Source organism: Ambystoma mexicanum, chromosome 12 (genome assembly GCF_040938575.1).
Source record: "Ambystoma mexicanum isolate Mex_15411 chromosome 12, UKY_AmexF1_1, whole genome shotgun sequence".
In the NCBI taxonomy this organism is placed as follows: Eukaryota; Metazoa; Chordata; class Amphibia; order Caudata; family Ambystomatidae; genus Ambystoma; species Ambystoma mexicanum.
In genome coordinates, this window is record NC_090936.1 from 1,122,210,294 (window position 1) to 1,122,230,132 (window position 19,839).

At 44.7% G+C, this 19,839-nt stretch overlaps 1 pseudogene; it reads left to right on the top strand.

Moving 5' to 3' along the window:
• Nucleotides 1–18,987: 18,987 nt before the first annotated feature.
• LOC138514732 (CCHC-type zinc finger nucleic acid binding protein pseudogene) lies at nt 18,988–19,484 on the top strand (annotated as a pseudogene).
• Nucleotides 19,485–19,839: the final 355 nt, after the last annotated feature.

The following is a 19,839-nucleotide window of genomic DNA, read 5'->3' on the forward strand; positions in this document are numbered from 1 at the left end:
AGGCCCTGAAGTTGTTAATTCTGGCCATGGAGACTCTGGTAATATCAGCAGATTTCACCATTCTCAACTGAGGTATTTTTGAGAAAAGGGAGAAAATAAATGAACGATTAATACGTTTATCTACCAGTACCTAGGCGTTTCATTCAAGTCCTATAATGTATTCCTTTATCTCATCAGACTGCAAAGGCCTGTCTGGGATTGACGCTGGAACAACTGGGATTACTGCTTCCACAGCAGGATTAGTTAATAAATTATTAAGTTGTTTTGATGGAATCTTACTGTAATTATTTGTGTTCTGATTGGCCACAAAGAAAGTTCTACTCAGAGCTGCAGAGGCTTCATCATTTTTGTACAAGGGAGGATTGATGTTAGTATTTTGTGGTAGTGATCTGCTTTGCGCAGGGCCATGAATGGATATACGATTTGGAGTCATTACAGTATCGATTGTTCCAGCATGATCGGAACAACTGAGCTTATGACTCTCCTTATGGAGCACGGCCGATGAGTCAGCCAAAGTAGTTCTTTTTCCCATGCCATTTGCTACAATTACCGACTTAATCATATTCACCTCCTCTTCTATGGTATTAGTTATTACATCCACCTCTCCCTTCTCTATTTTGCCAATGCCATTTACAGCAATTAAGGGTCTGTCCGATCTCTGTTCAGAGATATTGTTCGCAGAGAGTTCAATAGTCACATCCCTCATACATACTTCACTGTAAGTTTTCCTAGTTAGTGAAGTTGGTTTATCACTGACATGAGGGCCCGGGTAAATAACATTATTTGTCATCGTACGATGTCTCCCAATGATCGGAAAAAAGTCCCTTAAGTTACTTTTTACTGCAGAGCCAGTAATAGGTTCGGTTAGAGCTGTTACACATCCATTATCCTGATTATCAAACACCTTTAAAGACATTTTACATAATTTTGATTTGATGGGAGGTTTAGCGTTCATTATTATCTCAGATGGACTATTCGGTGGATTAATGATGCCAGACTTAAGGTTAGCAATCTTAGAAGGAGCAACACCCTTCGTTAGTAACTTGGTAATAATACCATTTTGGCTTGCTTCCTCCAGTGAATTGGTAACAGGGGTAAGAGCATCTTGGCTTTCTTTGGACAGTTGTTCTACATCAATATATTCCTCATCGGGTAGTTCTGTACTAGGAACTGGACAAATATCCTTTTCGCATCCAACTTTCTTATGAGATAGTGCTTCCTTCCTACGCTTAGCATATCTCTTAACGGCTCGCAAGTGATTTTTTTTGGCTCGACGGGACATAAAAGTTAAAGGCTCCTCAGTAACGCAGTGTTCAATCTCTGTTTTTTTTTGTAATTCAATTTCTTCAAGTAGAACAGATGGGCTATCAGGAGACAGCATTAAAGGTTCCACTTTAGAGAAGTGAGTTACAATTGTGAGATTCAGTGCATCAACTGATGCCTTGATTTCTTTCAGGTCATTGTCGTACTTACATTTCTGAGGTTCAATTAATGTGTCCTGAATGCACTGTTTCAGACTATTTAAACATGTGTCATGCCTCCCTGCCCCTTCATTACTATTGTCTTGTCTGCTAAATTCAGATTGAATGGATCTTAGGGTGTCAACTTCAGTGATAAACCCCTCGATTTTATCCATTTTGGAGCAAAGATAGTGTAAAATGGCCTTAGTTTCCTTTAATTCAAGATGAGTGAGCTCATGACCCTTATCAAGTAGATCTAAAATTTTGGTGATCACCGGAAGAGGGGTTGGAGATTGATTTTCAATTCCGCGCACACTATTCATACCTACTCCCAGATCGTCAGGTGGTAATTTATTTGAGACATTTAACTGATCTGGCGAGAATGAAAGTGCGCGTGGAATGGCTCCAATTGATGCCTCATCCGATACATCATCCTCTATTTTAGTAAGATAACTCTTATTAGTGTTCGCTAGGGTGCCCAAATTTGTTGCACCGTGTACCAATGGAGTCATCATACTAATAGTTTGATTAACTTTTGCATTTAATAAGGCCATCTTCTGCAAGGTAGTGCTAAATTGCACTTTGGTAGGGCTGCAAGAATCTGATGAAGTCATACTATCACTCAGGTTTACATGTACAATCTCCTTTTCCTCAGCCTTTGTTGGGGCAGACATACATGCAGAGGAAGTAGCATGCACTTGAGCTGTATGAATAGAGAAGTTACCAGTATCTTAACAAACCGCAGGGGCGATAGGAATATTCTCATCTACCATGTCAATTAATGGCGCTTCATGATATGAAGTTCGACCTTTACATACAATTGAGTCAATGTTGGAAGATGTTAAAGTATTAGTCATTGCCTCAATGCAGCGGCCACTTCGCAGACCATTGGCCATTATAAAAAAGAAGTACACCAAATTTAAAAATACTTCTTACAAAATATGATAAACTTAAAAGGAAAGACCTTTCCTAATGATGAGCCAGAAATTTTAAAACATGATATAGCAATCTTCTCAGGATGAACCAAATATTCAGCACTGTGTGCTAACAAACAGCAATTCTTCTCAAGTACTTAGCTCGTGCTAGTTGCCCAGTTCACAGCCGAACAGCAGAACAGCGGCTCCAGCCCTTACTGCCTCCAGGGCTTAAAGCCGCAAGGGTGGATGGGCCGGCGATGTATAGCCGGTAACAGTCACGTGATGGGTCACGTGTGTGCCAAAGTCCCCGCCTCCTCCAGGAAGCAAGGGGAGCAACAAGAGCCGGGCTCGCAGTGCTGCAGGGGGACACAGATAATGTGCGCACGTTGGAACGTTTTAACGTTCAGTCCACCAAGCACTCCTTCACACAAAATAAAGAATGCACCGCTCGGGCGGATGGGCCGGCGATGTATAGCCGGTAACAGTCACGTGATGGGTCACGTGTGCGCCAAAGTCCCCGCCTCCTCCAGGAAGCAAGGGGAGCAACAAGAGCCGGGCTCGCAGTGCTGCAGGGGGACACAGATAATGTGCGCACGTTGGAACGTTTTAACGTTCAGTCCACCAAGCACTCCTTCACACAAAATAAAGAACGCACCGCTCGGGCGGATGGGCCAGCGATGTATAGCCGGTAACAGTCACGTGATGGGTCACGTGTGCGCCAAAGTCCCCGCCTCCTCCAGGAAGCAAGGGGAGCAACAAGAGCCGGGCTCGCAGTGCTACAGGGGGACACAGATAATGTGCGCACGTTGGAACGTTTTAACGTTTAGTCCACCAAGCACTCCTTCACACAAAATAAAGAACGCACCGCTCGGGCGGATGGGCCGGCGATGTATAGCCGGTAACAGTCACGTGATGGGTCACGTGTGCGCCAAAGTCCCCGCCTCCTCCAGGAAGCAAGGGGAGCAACAAGAGCCGGGCTCGCAGTGCTGCAGGGGGACACAGATAATGTGCGCACGTTGGAACGTTTTAACGTTCAGTCCACCAAGCACTCCTTCACACAAAATAAAGAACGCACCGCTCGGGCGGATGGGCCAGCGATGTATAGCCGGTAACAGTCACGTGATGGGTCACGTGTGCGCCAAAGTCCCCGCCTCCTCCAGGAAGCAAGGGGAGCAACAAGAGCCGGGCTCGCAGTGCTACAGGGGGACACAGATAATGTGCGCACGTTGGAACGTTTTAACGTTTAGTCCACCAAGCACTCCTTCACACAAAATAAAGAACGCACCGCTCGGGCGGATGGGCCGGCGATGTATAGCCGGTAACAGTCACGTGATGGGTCACGTGTGCGCCAAAGTCCCCGCCTCCTCCAGGAAGCAAGGGGAGCAACAAGAGCCAGGCTCGCAGTGCTGCAGGGGGACACAGATAATGTGTGCACGTTGGAACGTTTTAACGTTCAGTCCACCAAGCACTCCTTCACACAAAATAAAGAACGCACCGCTCGGGCGGATGGGCCAGCGATGTATAGCCGGTAACAGTCACGTGATGGGTCACGTGTGCGCCAAAGTCCCCGCCTCCTCCAGGAAGCAAGGGGAGCAACAAGAGCCGGGCTCGCAGTGCTACAGGGGGACACAGATAATGTGCGCACGTTGGAACGTTTTAACGTTTAGTCCACCAAGCACTCCTTCACACAAAATAAAGAACGCACCGCTCGGGCGGATGGGCCGGCGATGTATAGCCGGTAACAGTCACGTGATGGGTCACGTGTGCGCCAAAGTCCCCGCCTCCTCCAGGAAGCAAGGGGAGCAACAAGAGCCGGGCTCGCAGTGCTGCAGGGGGACACAGATAATGTGCGCACGTTGGAACGTTTTAACGTTCAGTCCACCAAGCACTCCTTCACACAAAATAAAGCTCAATTATATGCAGTCCACCCCACTGATGCTAGTGAACACTGAAACTGTAACTTGGATCACAAAGGGCTTACGTCATGAGTTTAAGTTATCAAAATGCCTGCTTTCTTAGCAAATGGACTGTTTGGGCCTCATTGCGAGTTGGGCGCAAAGGGATTACCGGCACCGGTAAGGACACCGGTCCCGGTAATCCCTTTGCGCCCTATTCTGAGTTCCCTTAGCGGGTCCCTTCCTTAACGCCTGGTCTGACCAGGTGTTAACGACGGGACCCGTTAAGGGAATTTAGAGCTAATAACGGTACCGCAAATTGCGGTACCGTTATTAGCTACTTCCACAGACCGGTAAGTCCCCATTGAACCAGGTCGGACTTGGTACCGGTATGGGAGGTAGTCATGGCGCAGCTAGCGCCATGACTACCTCCATACTCGGAATGAGGCCCTTTGTCTTGAGAAACATGGGGTTAAAGGCACGCTCAGTAACCTTATTTCTGTTGAATTTCAATATGGCTATAACTTTGTTTCTAATTATATCTCACCATTTTCCTTTGGCAAATGTTTGCTGCATCTTTAGTTTTGCCCGGTGTAATGTGATATTACTCTGCCACCAGGTATGTTTGAACATGGCAAATACCAATGAGCTTAAATTACTTCTTATGTATTGAGATGGGCTTTTGCTGCCATGCAGCCTTGCATTTCAGAAGAATTTGCTGATTCAAAGTTTATTTTCCTGAGTTTTCATTTTAGTAGTGGTAGCAAAATAAGTCAATGGAGTCAAGAAACACATACCACGTTGCCACTCAGTAGTCAGTGCCACTCAGTAGTCATCACCTGAAGCTCACCTTCCATTCATAGCCACATGAGCAAAACATTGTGGATATGCACAATTGCCCAATTGGAAGCCTTTAAAGCTCCAAGAACATTGTATTTGTTTCACAGGGAAATACTACTTGGTACTGATGGGGTCACATCTGCCAAGAAACAACTACATGATGTAACCCATCTTCCTGGCACCAATGGGCTCTTAAAGGAATTTAAAATGAGGAAGCCTCAACGCCGTTGCTCATGCACCCATTTGAGACTGCATCTAACATTTGTATAAGAAAGGCATGCATTTCACATTCTGGCTGCAAGTGTGTCTTTTGGCTATGCAGAGCAGATGTTTGCATTGATTCACCATATGTTTGTTAGCCAATAAGTTACTTTCTACATGAGACTAAAGTTAGCTCATGAGTGACAAATGACACTGGGCCTCATTACGAGTACAGCGGTAGGGGGTTAACAGCACCAGTAAGGATGCCGGTGCCATTAACCTCCTACCGCCGCATTCCAAGGTCCCTTTGCGGGTCCCACTAGGGCCAGCTGGTTTTACCAGCCGCCCTTAGCGGGAACCGCTAAGGGACCAGGGAGCTAGAAACGGGCCCCCTATATGCGTGCCCGTTATTAGCTCTTTCCCCATTCCCATTGAGCCCTATGGGGGCTCGAATTGGAATGGGGAATGGTTTACAGAATGGGGACTTACCGGGTCCTCCAAGGTTGGAATGACCCGATAAGTCCCCATTCTGACTACCCGGACCCGGACACGGGTTTTTGAGGTAGCCATGGTGCTAAAAGCACCATGGATACCTCCAAAATCGTAATGAGGCCCACTGATTTTAAACCACAGCACATATATGGAACGTGTGTTTGCTTGGCATGGCACACTTTCTCGCAGAAAGCCTTCTTTAAACTTGCATTACAAAAAAGAAATCTGTACAGGTGACATTGTGTCACTTTCACAATGTGATTTTGGTTATGTAATGTAATATGGAATTGCTATAGCGCATATTCCCTTTGGTATGGCTTCAAAGCGCTGTAGGTGAACACCCTCAAGGGACCGAAGTTTGAGGAATGGGAAATTTGTTACAGGAGTTTAGAATGAGTGTGTGCATTTTAGCCAATACGAACATAGGTAGGGTAGCCAAGTCTCTGCTAGCAACCCATGTCAAGCTGGCTTGTGGATGGGTGCTCTGCAGTTGTCGGGAGAGTATGCGAGTCCAGGAGACTGATTATGTGTCAAACTAGACCGAATTTTCGTTGTAAGACTTAGCTGCATTCTAACGGCAGAGATGTTTTGCAATGTGTCATTGAGTAGCAGATGAATGCAGCAGAGTGAGGGTGGGTGGCCAAGCTTATGGCTATCTTCCATCGAGGTGGAATGTGATACATACCCCTGAGTCCTGGCTGGTTTCTTGTTTTGGTGACATGTGTGGATCCTGTCCTGGGGTTTGCTCAAGTCCATTCTCTACTTTGCTCAGTACATTCTTTGCTGGACTCATTAATGCCCCAGCCTATCTGACAGGGGGATCACAAAGGTAAGATGACCCTCTAAGCTGCAGATGCTAATGGCAATCATGTTCCATACTGTAGGTGCTTGGACGGAGCAAGAGGATACCTCTATTCAGATTGATTTGATGTGAGGGATGTCAAGGAGGAGTGCACTTTCTGTTCTCAGGTTTCTGTTGGGTTTGTAAGATGTGAAATTGTGTTGTAGGTATTCTGGGCATGTCTTGTTCCGAACTTGGTGGGTGATGCATAAAGCTTTGAAGCTGGACAGTCGCCCGACAGGGAGCCAGTGGAGCTTGCAGAGGGCGGGTGTGATGTGCTCTCTGGGACCTAGGGCTTTGAAAAGCCTGGCTGCTGTGTTTTGGACCATTTGGAGTTTTCTGAGTTGAGATGCAGGGATGCTCAGATATAGTGAGTTAGCTAAGTCTAGGTGAGAGCAGATGATAGTTGTGGTTGCTGTGACTCTGTGAGGGTAGGAGAGGTAGGGGAAGATGTGTCGGAAAATGCAAAGTTGAAGATAGCATGATGTAGACACAGAGTTAATGTGGTGAAAAAATGTCAGATCTGCATCCATGGTACTTCCCATGTTCTTTACTGCGTTGGAAGTAGAAGGAGGGCCTAAAGAGGTCAGCCACGTGGTGGGTAAGAGGGCAGTCTTCCCGTAGATAATGATTTCAGTTTTCCGGGGTTGAGGAGGAGGTAGTAGCCATCATCCAGTGGTCGATTTCTGTGAGGTATGAGCTGAGGTCAGGAGGGAGGATGTATATGAGTAAGTAGCTGGCATTAATTAGGATAAATGAATGTTTGCTGCTATGAAGACCATTTGTGGCGGGGTTAGGGGCGAGGGAACCAAGGGGGCAATTAGTTGGATGGTGGTTGCTGGCTCCAAGAGAGGGGAGCAGAGTGGGGCTGGCTGAGGGGGGGGTGGGTGACGACAGAGACAGGGGTCTCCTGCTGGGGCCCATTGGGGGGTCAGTGTTGTTGGGGGCCTGCTCTGGGTCACCGGGCAGCCCCCATATGCCTGTCGGGAGCACCCGACGTGGTTCCTTGGTGCGGCGCTCAGGTCACAAATGATGCCGTGGGGGTCACCCCACACGCTCCAGATCACTGGAGGCTCACAGGTGGCTGGGGGCACCCAGCGCATGACGGCCCCGGCTCTGGGGGCACCCAGGCCAGGGTCACCACAAACAGCTATGGTCACATGGCACAAGGATCACCCTGGGACGGCATTGCACAGCAGGGGCACCGTCCTCGTGCTGAGCCCTGTCCTTGGGCCCACAGCACGCAGCGTGGCGCCAGCATGGCGCGATACAATGAACACACTGGAGTCTTGATGGGAGTAGCTGACGAGCCGGAAGCGGCTCGGTATTTTTATTATGTTGGTCATGTGGCCACTTCCACGTGACCCCTTACAACATCCTGGGAGCCACCATGCTCCCAGGAGGGTTACTCTGCCACAAGTGTGACACTCAGGATGGGTAGGGGGTGGTGAGGGGAGGAGTGTGATGGTTGATAAGATGAGCAGGGTTATTTAGTGAAGAAGACATGTCTCTGTTGTGGGAGGGGGGAGGATGCTGAGAGCATTCTTGGTGTGTATGAGAAGAGTGCTTGCGGTGTGTGGTCTCTTAGGGAGTGGTCCGGTTTGGTGGAGGTAGATAGAGGGAATAATGGAGGTGCACCTCTTCTGAGTTGTGGAATCGGAATTGGGCACACAATAGTTGTGGGGGCGACTTGGACAGTTGAGAAGGATTGATGTTAAAAGGAGGAGCAAAGGAGGTAGGTTTTAAGGTCGTGGATGGGATTTCTACAAGAATGCAGGGAAGGGTGAATGTTGTAGGATAAGTTGAAGAGTGATTTCACTGGGTTAGGTGAATTGAGGAAAGTCGCAAGGGTGTAGGTGAGGAGTGCAGTCAAGGATCTGGTGGATAGATAGGGTTAAGTGTGCAGCAATTAAATGATCCAGGTGGTGCGTGTCTGTGTTTTAAGGGCCTCTGGGGTGCCAGTGGTGTGAGGGTCAGTGGGACAGTCGAGAGAGGGCTATTGGCATAGCTCAAACTGCGTTCAGAGATACAAAGGCATTGGTGGGTCACAGTGGGGGGTGAGGAACAGGATGGAGGCTAGGGTGTAGGAGGCATGGAAAGAATGATGCTAAAACGGGTGCGGACGGACTGGGATAGTTTGGTTGGAGGTCAGTGTAGGAGGTGTGGTGTGAAATGTCTGGAGGGGCAGGTGGGGATGCAGGTTCCCCCCCTGCCCTGCGAGTAGCGATGACATGAAGAGGGCAGAGAAGGGTAGGGAAGGGGAACGGGTGAGGAGATAACCAGGTTTCGGGTGTGCCATGGTGTCCCTCTAACCTTGGAGTTTCTGGTCATGATGGATGATCCGCAGTTTTGGCTCTGAAAGATAGATTTGCGATTATGGGCCTGCAGCACTATCCCAGTAGGAAGGTGCAGGGTAATGGCATAAGACAGCTGCTAGACTTAAATTACAGGAAACAATTAGGTCCCAGGCCTACAGCAACTATCCCAGTAGGAAGGTTGCAGGGTAATGGCATAAGACAGCTGTTGGACTTAAAATACGGGAAACAATTAGGTCCCAGGCCTACAGCATCTATCCCAGTAGGAAGGTTGCAGGGTAATGGCATAAGACAGCTGCTAGACATAAAATACGGGAAACAATTAGGTCCCAGGCCTACAGCAACTATACCAGTAGGAAGGTTGCAGGGTAATGGCATAAGACAGCTGTTAGACTTAAAATACGGGAAACAATTAGGTCCCAGGCCTACAGCAACTATCCCAGTAGCAAGGTTGCAGGGTAATGGCATAAGACAGCTGCTAGACTTAAAATACGGGAAACAATTAGGTCCCAGGCCTACAGCAACTATCCCAGTAGGAAGGTTGCAGGGTAATGGCATAAGACAGCTGCTAGATTTAAAATACACGATTAGGTCCCAGGCCTACAGCAAATATCCCAGTAGGATGGTTGCAGGGTAATGGCATAAGACAGCTGCTAGACTTAAAATACGGGAAACAATTAGGTCCCAGGCCTACAGCAACTATCCCAGTAGGAAGGTTGCAGGGTAATGGCATAAGACAGCTGCTAGATTTAAAATACACGATTAGGTCCCAGGCCTACAGCAAATATCCCAGTAGGATGGTTGCAGGGTAATGGCATAAGACAGCTGCTAGACTTAAAATACAGGAAACAATTAGGTCCCAGGCCTACAGCAATATCTCTGTGGGAAGATGCAATGTAGTGACAAATCAAGCTCCAAATCATGGATAAGTGGGAACTTGCATTTATGTAAACGTTGGAGGTTGTTTCGGATGAAATTCCGGATTTTGTGTAGTAATAGTGCATGACATGTATGGCAAAATGCCAATGTTCCCTTTGATTGATTGTGTAGGCAGTGACATGAACTGAACACAATAAAATAAAGTCAAGCCATGACACTAAACAAATAGCACCATCCAAATGTTTGTACATTCCCCAGCATTGAATGGAAACATGCAAAGGTATCATATGCTTATTAAATGCACAATAGAACGCTAAATGAATTGATTTTAAAATGTAACTAATTCACATTTTTGCACAATTGCTGTTTATCGCCATTCATGAACATGGCAGTTATTTCTATAGATTTCCCATACTTACTTTTTACTTAGCACTAGGATCAAAGAAAACCTATAACTGGTAAAGTTATGTCCACTATTGATTTTTAGGTTTCGTTCAAAAGTTTCGTTTGTAAAAAATGCGCAAAAATGTAAAGGTCACAGCTGTGCATAGAAGTATGATTTCCAGCGCTCAGTGGCAGGTTCCTGACAAATAATTAAAATATTGAAATGCCCAAAAAAGCAATAAAAGTCTCACCAGAGTATGTGGTGGTATTTAATCTTCACACAAGTTAAATATCACCTATAATTAACAGTTAGTAGTTTATTTTGGAATGACATTTCACTGGGATTTCAGACCTTTACAACATAATTACATATTTTTTCATCGTATTAATGCCCTGTCACCGATGTACAAGTATCCCTTTTTTAACATAACTATGGTATGACTGGGCGTTACTAATACAAAATGAATTGCAGTTTCTTGACTTGTTTTTTGACAGTCATTAGATGCACACTCAAATATTTTACAGCCATGCAATTCAAATTGTAGGCACTGTCTTGCTTTTCTTCTATGCAACATAAATATGTTAATTAGAGGCATGGCATATATTGAAACATGTGATATATACTGTTGTTATAGGGCAGAACGCTGATCGAAGGCCAATCATGGACGTCAGTTTTCTTTTTAAGTATCCGTACTGGAAAGTTAGTTATAACCTTGATTAATGTTGAGCAAATTGAATTTTTTTTTTGGACTCCTCTAGTTTCTCTGCATAACATCATTTTCAGTAACACTGTTGATAAAAGGCTCACTTGTCACCCGGAAGTGTTAGTTTAAAAAATGTACATTGAATGCATTTGACTTACTCTTCATTGCAAAGGCTTTTCTCAAACTTCTCTTTTTTTGGTATTCGTATTGTGGGTTATTGTAATATACTTAAATATGCATGTGTATTTACCATACATTGTTGCATAGCGCAAAGCCAAATTGAAAACTTTGAAAGTTGAATGGACATGCAATGCTCCATCATGGCTAAGGCATTGAGATGTTCTCTACGATCTATAAAGCCCAGAACGAGCCAAGCTCTTCCTCAAGGTGTGCTAATATTTTGTTAAATAAAAACCTATCTTCCAATAATTCAAAAATGGTCCTATATATGTACGGACATGATTATTGCTTATCGACAGATGCCTCTCTGGAGAACGGCATCCTCAACTATGATGAAAAATGGCAAGTCTATGTATAACCTTTTCACTTTATTTGTATTTGTGGAAAGTGCTTATTAGCCATTACTTTTGAAATAATAATACAACCAATAATAATAGCAATTATTATGATAATAATGTGTTAATTATATTGTGTTTTATTCCAAAAGCACTGGACATAGGCCATTTACATGCAATTATAAGTAACATAAATTGCAATTTTAAACGCTTAGTTTAGTAAAGAAGCTTTCAGCTTATTTAAACACACTGTGACAACTGGCCTTTGAAAAACATACAAGTTGAATGAAAACAAAAATATTATGGGAATAAAAATCATGATGAGAGCAAGCGGGATTGCAATAATTAACTGACAGTTAGGGAACATGTTGTTTTAATCTCCTGGAAGGATGCAATAAGGAGTTATCTGAGTATTTGTTTATATATATATATATTTATTTACACATGTATAACGTGTAAAAAGCCTGCAGGTATCGCGGCACACATGTACACACAGGACAAAAACATCAGAGTAAAGACAGAAGACGAGAAGGTTATTATGTGAGCAAAATAGACAGTTTAACTGAACAAGGCAGATTGCAAGAGTTTAAGGAAGGAGGGAACATTCTCCTGCAGTAATCAGTAATTTGACCTGCCTGGACTGGGAAGGATTTTACCTTTTCCTTTAGTCTGTTTAAATCTAGGGCTACACAGAATATTAGTGTGACAAGATCGTAGAGTTCATATTTGACCAGTTGTTCCTGAAGATAAACCTGGGCTTTGCTATGAAGACATGTATGTACTAGGGGACTGATTCAAATAACGATTTCCAATGGTATGGCACCATTATAAAACGCTTCTGTGAATCAGGCCCTGGGTTAGCAACCTTGAACTGTATTCGGACGGCCACTGGCAGCCAATACATTCCCTTCCTGATTCTGGAGATGTGAGTTATGTAAGGGACATACTTTGCAATTCGAATGGCATCATTTTGTAAGACTTGACTTCTATGTATGCAGTTGTATTGCACCAGCTAGGAGTGCATTGCAATAATCGATCCTCGGCAGGCGAATAGCTCGGGCTAATGTAATACAGTTCCTTTCGGGCACAGAGCATCTAATGTGAATGAGACGTCTGAGGTGTTATTGACAACTTCTAACTATTTGACTGACATGTGCCTCTCCGCCAGAAGAAGATTCCATATAGACACCTGAAGTTTTCACTTTTGGGAGTGTTTGTACGTTGCAGCCCTCGATGGTCCGGCTAGCATACATAGGGTCTGATTTAGCACATGCTTGGGAAGAACCAAAGATGAGGTGCTCCGCTTTGGTGCTTTTGAGGCACAGCCAGTGCCTAGACATCCAGACCTTGACAATTTTATAGATATAAGCAAGATCAGCTGCATTGCTTGCGTAATCCCCACCGAGCTCAAGCAACAGCTGCGTATCATCAGCACAGTTTGTGAAATACACTCCTGGATCACTTAGGAGGTCACGCAGTGGCTTAATGTAGATGTTAAATAAAGTTGGCGACAGACAAGCACCTTGAAAAACTCCACAAGAAATGGGGGCAGAGTCTGAGGTGGCGTCACTCTGATGAACTGAGGATCTTCGATTACTTAGAAACAAGTGGATCCAGCATATGTGTTCTGTGAACAGTTGCCTACTGATTCAAGGATGTTCAGGAGCCACTCTTGGTCCAGAAGATTGAAAGCCACTGATAAATCCAGAAGATTGAAAGTGCAGAACCTCTGATTTACCTTCATCCAGGATGTCGAACATCTGTGTCTAGAGGTTTACACCTTAAATTATCCTTATCCATTTGGGGCCATGGTATATACTGTGGTCTGACCCCTCCTTTTTCTAACAATGGGAACTATGAGGTCCCTAAATCGCATTCATCCCCCATTGTTTGCCGGTCCTTAGCAGGGACAATGGTTCCACACCATCCTCATCCTGGTAAAGACCTTAACCTGCTCACATAAGTTGGCGAGCCCCCCCTCACACTATGGTATCACCCTTTAGGTCGATCTGGCCGCGCCAGAGGCTCTGGCGTTCTCGATTTAGGTAGGTCCAGATCTGACAATCTCACTTCCCTGTCTGTCGGAGAACACCGCCAAGACCACATGCACTAGCTCCCTCCTCCCCATGGAAGGTTTCTCTGTCTTCGTCTGACATATATTGTTCCCAACTAGTGTGGCTTCCCTCTTTCTCATCTCTATTCAGAGTTAATTTGTCCAAAGACAAGGATCTATGCTCAAGGCTGAACAATCCTCCCTCTTTGCCTTGCAACTGTGCACCTTCAAATCAATCGTTTTTTCTGGTACCTTTTCATTCTTTTTTGGTCCTCATTTCATGATAAACCTTATTCATTTTTCTCTTCAATGGTTCTTATATCAAAATCATCCTCTAGATCTGCTCTAGAAAGACCTGGCATTGGTTCATGTTTTCTTGAAGAATTCTTCTATTTCCTCCGATGCTACTACTGGATTAGGTTCCTTTAATTTTTTCTCTATGCAATCCATTTCATGTGCCCTTTGCGTTCTCTTAAATTCCATTTCCTCATCAAACTCTCTTTTTTTCTGTGCTTACTCTCTAATCCTGTCATCTTCCTGTCTTTTCTTCTCTCGTTTGCTCTACGTACTTCTTCATCTCTGCGTCTTTGCATTCTTTTATCTCTTAATTTCTGTTCTTCTTCTCTTTTCTTTTCAAATCTATCTCGTTCTTCAATTGCTCTCTACCTGTCATCATACTCCTCTGCTCTTTCCTATTTTTTCAACTGTTCATCTTGATAAAGTTGTTCCTGCCTTTGTCTACTCTTTCTTTTGACCTCGCCTTCTTTCAATCGCTTCTCTCTTTCTTTATCTTTTTTATCCTGTTCATCCTGATTTTCCTTTTGCCTTACTTCCACAATGCTCTTTCCATCAAGTTTGAGCAATATCTGACTGCCCATCCATTCATTCTGTAGGAGCGCTACCTCATCAGCTTTATCTTTCTCCCCTTTCCATCTCTTTATTTCTCTCTTTATATTAGAGACATACCTGGTCGATGACTTCTCTCCTTGTCCCGTGGGACTTTAAGGATCACATCTCTTTCTGGAGTCTTCTCTGGACTCTCGTCGCTGCTACTTGCAGCCGACTTATACGTCAGGTTGCTATACCCTGTCACTGCCTTAAGCTGTTTTGAAGGATATAATCCTTCATCTTTCACACTATCACCATTTACATCAGGCGCGTTAGGGGGAGCAGAAGGCTCTTCACGCCCCTCTTTACACTGGTTAAGCATCCAGTCCTCAGGAGCCAGGTCTTCCTTTTCTTCCTGGGACATCTTCCAAAGCTATAAGCTAGCTAACCTTTTATTCTAGCTTCTTTCCCGTGTATGCTGCATGCAAGTATGCCGTCATATGTTGCAAAACTGGTTTGGATAGGGATCCCCCTTGTGGCCATGGCATGAACATTTTATCTGCTGTTCACTTAACCCATTCCGCACTGTACTGCTTAAGCTTGGGTGCGTGTTTTGGCAGCTGTCTGCACAAGTGTACAAGCGGAGTAATATCCTCCATCATGACTTAGTCACAATCGACTGTCCCTTTTTACTGTTATTTTTCACAAATAAATGCTTTCCAGAAAAATAATGCAATATGAGCGTGCACCAATCGTCGCAGCTCCAAACCTTTATTTCACTTTTACTCCAATCTACTTATTCACTGAAGATTATCAGTCGACTATAAATTAATAATTACATTTCAAATCTTAATGTTTCCACCACAGTCTATTTCTTCCTTGTTTTTCAATATTTAATTTCTTTACCACATACAACATATACAATATACAGACAGGCAGACAAATTTACAGACTGGCCGGCCCACATATACTTTCATCAACGCTCCTCATGACTTTTCTCTGCCACTAATAATGACTCTGATCGGAGTATGAACTGTCCACTTTACCGATCTTTGATCGTTCGTAGCCTAGATGTGTCCACTTGGACTTTAGGACAATTTCCTTCTAGACCTCCTTGACGTAGGCTTCCAGGCTATAACCTTTAAACTATGACACTTTTCATCTTAAACTATGACACTCTTCATCTTAAACCCAAAGAATAAAATACCCCAACTAACCCGCCGTTACTCTTTTACCATTCTCACTCTTCCCCACTCAGTGCTCATTCAGTTACCACCTCACTCAGCCTACTCACCATTTGCGTTTTTGAATTCTGACCCTTGGGATCTCCTCCTCCTCAACCAGCCGCTTCAGACTTTAGTCCGCCCAGCTTCCTGTAGAAATCGGGAGGGGATTCCGTTTGAAAACGAGGGACCCTCCCCACCTGTACTTACAAGTTTTATTTAAACTAGTGGCCGCTATCTACAAGGAGCTTCACATTCTTCCAACTAAATGGCGGAAGACGTCTGATATTTCCGGGACCCCAAAGCTTACTATGTCAATGGATTTTTAACCATCATCTCTCTGCCCCCACGTGAACTTGTGTACCCAACACAAGCCCTTTAAGACGAGGTAGAAATACTTTGAGATGGATGGAAATAGAGAATGCACTCAAACATCAATAATCAAAACTGACTTAGGAAGTTGGCAAAGTACGTCTGTTTTAATATCAATTATCTAAAACAGGGAGTTACAACAAACATCAACAAACTCGCTCTATCTTCTCACTCAATATTCGTCATTAAAAAAAGTATGTTATATACTAAAATCTTGTCATCACTGATGTCAATCTACCTGGCAACCTACAAAAACCTACTTGGGAGGGTGATATGCTTGAAGGGAACATATAGGTATGTGTACCATAATGGCCAGGGAAGGTGATTGGGTATCTAACATCAGGTGGGGCAACTAAGCCCTCCTCTAGTGCAGGTTTCTACCAAAGTCATCAAATACACAACATACCATTGGTTATAGAGACTATAGGGCTCCCTATTACGTGGCCCTCTATAATTGGTTGGCACCCTTGTACCCCTCTGTAATATTCCACATGTGCAAGCAGCACGCAGGCTGGCATCCAGGTGCTGGTGGGTGGTCATAACCATAGCTTTTCACCAATTAGCCTGTCATCTATCATCACTTTTGCAGTCTGCTAGTCAATTAAGGCTTTGAACTTGGCCTTGAAAATGTTCTCTGTGCGTGAGAATATGAGGGAGTATAGGCATACTCTGTCTCTTGGTTTCGATACTACTCGTCCCAGTATCGATTTTCATACATCCACGTGACTGCAGACCATGTTTTAGAGCCTTTCTGCATTTAAAATACTATTAAATGAAGAACCTCTGATGTCTTCAATGTTCTCGCTCTTCACTTAAAACAGGAGTTGTGTTCTTTTCACACGTTCTGTAACCACCGTACGAACATTCAGGCTCCTTGCGCCCATGGGCGTAATTTTAGGGGGGGACAGGGGTGTTTGTCCCCCCCAACTTTCATGGCACACCATTTTGTCCCCATTCATTTGGCTTGGGCACCTTTTATTCAGATGTCATGTCCCCCCCAACATTTTCAACAAAGTTACTCCACTGACTGCGGCCTTGACTTCTTGGTTTTGGGCCAACCAAGCCTTTCTTCAATCCAGCTCTGTAATTCAATAGATTTTCAACTGCGACACACTGAAAACCTCTCTTTTCACTGGATCCAGCTCTGCTAAAGTGCGTTGTGGAACATCCATAGTCCATACGCTCCTATGCATAGACGTTGGCGCATCGCTGCAATCTATTCACTACATAGCCAGCCTTTAAGAATACTTTGTCTGCTTGTGTTACTGCATGTGTACAATTGTAAAATGACCTGATATCTTCTTCATTATCTCTGTAGCATGAGCATCTTCATCTCTAGCCCGAAATGTTGCTCATCTTTGACACCTCCTCTTTAGAGTGCCTATAGGATGTCCATAGTCTTCAGCCTCTTGCTTCTTTCCTAGCTGTGTCGGCTCTGCTTTTCATGAAGTCTCCGATCTTCTCTTTTGCTCAGTTTTCATACTTCCTAAAATATTTCCTTTAAATGGCCATCATATTGTCATGAATGCATGTATGGCTTTCTCAATGGGAACCTTACTTCCAAGATTCTCTTTGGTATAGGTATTTTCACTGGTACTGCACGTGACTCACACTCTGGCTCCCAACTTATAGGTAGCATGGGGGAGGAGCTTTGAGTGGGGGTACTTGGCTCCACCACTACAGCACTAAATGGGCCCAATTCACAAAAATAGAACTAAGCAATTAGACCCATTATAGTACAGTGCAAAGAGTAATTTTGCACTGCAAAGTGACTTTGCGCTGCAAAAATACCCTTTGCACCGCTCTGTGAATTAAGCCTGGTTCAACGTGTTTGTTGGCACAGCAAAGTCACCTCAAGTTCCATGATTAACCTTGATCAGTTGTACTGCTGAGCAAGCTGTGCTTCTTTGCTCTAAGCATTGTGTGCAAACCCTGCTTTGAATCGCAGTCTTACCTTGCACTGTCCTGTATAATTTCAGGCACTCCGCCGTAGAGGTAAGTACAACTGTTGCCTGCTGCAGTTCAAAAGAGGCAGCTTTGGAAAATGCTTGTCATTTGGTGTCTTTCCCTCTGTGGGCACGAGTAGGGACTGAGCACTGGGGATGTCACTGGTAATGAAAAAATACTCATTTTTTAAAACAAATATATTTGGGGATGGAGTAAGGTGTTAAATCTGATGGGCAGGGGATTGGGGCTTTAAACATGGGGACACTGAGGGCTTGGAGGAAACTCCACCCCAAAAGAAAATTGGTATTATTTTCGTTGTTTTGGGTTCAGTATAAATTCATTCTTTATTAATTTATTTTTTAAAATTACATAGAACCGATGTCACCAATAGTGTCCATGTCCCATCCAGCACTTTCCTCTGGTCCCTCAGTGGGGACTACTATACCTACCTTTTGCACTGAATATTCCGTCATTGCATTAAAGCGTGCAGACCTGCTCCGGGGTGTGCCACGTTTTCTGGAGGACTTCCCTAATTCTTTTGGTTTATGCTGTTGCCCATGGAGCGAAGAGTGTCTTGCTGAGCTGATGTATCGTGGCATTCTACCATGGGCAGAGCTTTCTTACTCTCACATTCAGTGCTCTGACGCAAGGTCGTGGAGGGTGCCTTAAAGTGCATCACCATATGCTACATGTAAAGGGTAAATGAACTAAACATGTGGAAGCTCCTCTACTGACAACAAACACGCATTAAAGATGCTGTTCTCTGGGGAGGTGGCTACTAACCATGCTCTACAATCATGTTTAAGCATTGGTGGAAGTGGATGGAGAAGTTGGGAGAAGTGCTTCTCTGATTGGTCAATTGGGAAATAGGCAACATCTACTCTATTTGTGCATTTATTGGTCCGGCTATGGCAATTGGAGTCGTATGCAGAAGAGAGGGGGATCAAGGGGGAAAAGTGTGGGGGTGAGAAGAGAAGGGAGGAGGTTGTGGGAGCCAAACTGTTGTGTGCAAACCCGTGTGTGGTGCAGCAGAGGAGGAGGAACCGAAAATAAACAGGGGGGAGACCTAAAGGAGGAGGCGGCTGGAGAAGGACTATGAAGCAGATGTTCTAACTAACACCATGAGCAGCAAGGAAGGTTTCAAGTCCAGACATTCGGGCAATTGGGTGTGTGAGTGCCCCACTGGAGGTGGTCGGGGATGAGGAGGGTGGGGCCATGGTAGAGGTGGTTTTATGTCCTCCAGAGGGACATGTTACCATTGCGGAGAGTCTGGCCATCTTGCCAAAGATTGTGTACTTCAGGAATATGTCTTTTTTGTAGCCTGCAACATCTGTGGACGGAGTGGCCACATCGACAAGGACTGCAAAGAGCCCAAAATGTAAAAGGAGCAGTGCTGCTACAACCATCGAAAGCTTAGGCCATCTGGCTCGTGATTGACCACGCAGATGAGAAAAAATGTTAGTATTGTGGAGAGTTTGGACATATTCAAAAAGATTGCATCAAAGTGAAATGCTACAGATGTGGAGAAATTGGTCACGTAGCCATCAACTGTAGCAAGACAAGCAAAGTCAACTGTTACCGTTGCGGCGATGAACAATTGAAGCTACAGCTTAAATAATTTCCTTGTTGCCCCTCCATTTTTTGATTGATGGTTGTATTATTTTCTCTGAATCCTGTTCATTGGCCAAAGGTTGGCAAATGGAGGCTAGTCCCTGGCCAGGGAGCTTCCCTTGATGTGCACTATGAGGAAAGAGATGTGGACAAACCGACTTTTTGCTTTTAACTACAAAAATGTTTAAGTTCAGTTTGGTAGAGGTGTTACGTATAATGCTTTGTTAAAGAAACCCCTTTATGTGCCACTGGTTAATAGGGATTGAGTGGGAAACGTTAAGTCGGGCGAGGTGACCCTGACCGAGCTCCTTGGTGCAGTGTGCCTGTGCAAGAGGGATCTAGGAAAAACCTGGAGAAGTGTC